Source organism: Cyprinodon variegatus, unplaced genomic scaffold (assembly GCF_000732505.1).
Source record: "Cyprinodon variegatus isolate N-32 unplaced genomic scaffold, C_variegatus-1.0 Scaffold76, whole genome shotgun sequence".
In the NCBI taxonomy this organism is placed as follows: domain Eukaryota; kingdom Metazoa; phylum Chordata; class Actinopteri; order Cyprinodontiformes; family Cyprinodontidae; genus Cyprinodon; species Cyprinodon variegatus.
This window is the reverse complement of record NW_015150529.1, coordinates 508,878-511,060: the sequence shown is the minus strand read 5'-3', so window position 1 is coordinate 511,060 and position 2,183 is coordinate 508,878. Positions and strand designations below refer to the sequence as shown.

At 39.9% G+C, this 2,183-nt stretch overlaps 1 pseudogene; it reads right to left on the bottom strand.

The window, feature by feature from the left end:
• LOC107083518 overlaps positions 1-2,183 on the bottom strand; it is a 15,069-nt pseudogene that overhangs the window by 2,161 nt on the left and 10,725 nt on the right.

The following is a 2,183-nucleotide window of genomic DNA, read 5'->3' as shown; positions in this document are numbered from 1 at the left end:
CAGACACAACAAATTGCAAAAAACAAAGAGAAAGTTGGTATTTTCCTTATTAAAATGCTTCTTATTACATAGTAGAAATAGAAAAAAATAGAACTTTATTGATTTCACAATGAAGAATCAAATCTCTGTATTTAACCCATCCCCTTGGGGAGCAGTGGGCTGCCACTGTGCAGCGCCCGGGGAGCAGTGTGGGGTTAAGGGTCTTGTTCAGGGACCCAGAGTGCAGGCTGTGGGGATCGAACCAGGTACCTGCATCCTTCTTAGTGCACAAGCGCACTGCTCTAACCACTAGGCCACCTGAAGACATCATTCCCGCAGCCCATGAACCGGCTGCTATCCTGTCTGAGGTGAAACCAATTGCTCCCTTACTATAACTAATAGGTTTAAAAAGCCAAATATCGCACCGAAAATGATGAGTGGCAGCTCTAGCCAGATGACGGCCAGTCTGTAAAGCAGAAAAGGAGCCACAATTCCTCCAACATCACACAGAGTGGAACAAACTGACACTCCGAAGTTCCTAAAGAGAAAAAAACAAGTCAGGTCTAAGCTTAAAAAAAAAATCTGCTTTTGTCAGAAATATGGATTTCAGCAATCAGTGAAAAAGATTTACCGCACAAATGTTGGGTAGAGTTCAGTGTTTACAAACACCACCATCTCAAAGGTCATGGTGATCCCCAGCCGACCAATGCAGGCAACTACAGTTTTAAACCAGAACATACCTCAGAAGGAAGACAAAAAAGAAAAAGGATGGTTAAGCTGAGAAGAAAGGCGGAACGATAGCAGGAATTTGAGTTTCCCTGAAAGTCTCACTGTCAGGAATGAATGCTGTGATCAAACAGGAGGCTCCGGCCACAATGTTGGCAGCGGCGAATGGCAGCCGTCTTCCAATCCTCTCGATGGTGAAGAGGATGAGGAAGGCGGCAGGGAACTCCACCAGCCCGGAGATGAGGAAGTCAATGTAGACATTTCCTCCCAGAATTCCCAGTCTCATGATTAAACCCTGATAGACGACTGCGCTGGTAAACCTGAGGCACACCGACCAAACAACTCTCAGAAATGTGATCTGGGATTATTTAAAAGTCACCACACAAAAAAAAAATATTAAAAACCATACTTAATAACCACAATCAAATTAAACACAAAATCGAATTATTGCTGGAATTTAAAGAAATATAAGATTTAAGAAGGTTCCTTTAATTAGGAAACTTTCTGGAAACCAGAGAGGTTCTATGGGGCCATTCTAGGCCGTCCTAAAATTATTATTATTTTTTTTTTTTTAGTGTCCTGTCTGGCGATGTGGCAATAAGAATAATTGTCTTGATGCCAAAAAAGAGCCCAACAGATTTTACTTTCACAAGTGGAGCAGTACGGCTATCGCCATAGTGTTCCGCTTGATTTATGCATATAAATTGCTTTATTAAAATTCATGCAGGCAGTTTTACAGATTATATGGACACTGCAATGTAAGTAGAACAGGAAAGGAAAATCAGAGAAAAGGAGTAAAGATGAAAGAAAGAGGAGATAAAATGTAGATAACGACAAACATTTTCAGTCTGCTTCATCACCTGCAAAGAGATGTGAAATTCTACTAAATTCTACTGGTTCTACCAGATTGAAAACTGAAATTTACACCAAAAATCTACACAGGCAGGGAAGCAAAACTTTTGGGGCTTTAGGTTTTTTAGGTCTGCAGTTCAAATGACCTGTTTACTTAAGCTGTGAAAGAGAGAAACTATTAAAATTATAGCAGTTTATTTCTGGTTCAGGATAGTTATACACTCCTGATCAAAATCTTAAGACCAGTCAAAAAAATTGCAAGAATTTTCATTTTGCACTACTGGATCTAAAGAAGGTTCTAGGTAGAGCTTCACAATGTTAAAAGAAGAAATCAGCGTAAGAGACAAAAACTTTTGAGCGGGGAATTAATTGAAAACTGCTTTTACACTCAAACAAGTTTTCTTTTTTCAGCTGATCAAAAGTTTAAAACCATAACTAAAAAAAAACGAACCCCCCCCAAAAACAGAAATCAAAGTGTCAAAAAGAGGACTCAGTAAATGAGTAGCTCCACCATTCTTGTTGATGACTTCAAACAATCGTTTAAGCTTGATGCCAGTGTTTCCAGGAGGCTAATGGGAACGTTGCTCCAAGTGTTAAAGATGGCTTCACGAAGGGCATCCATTATC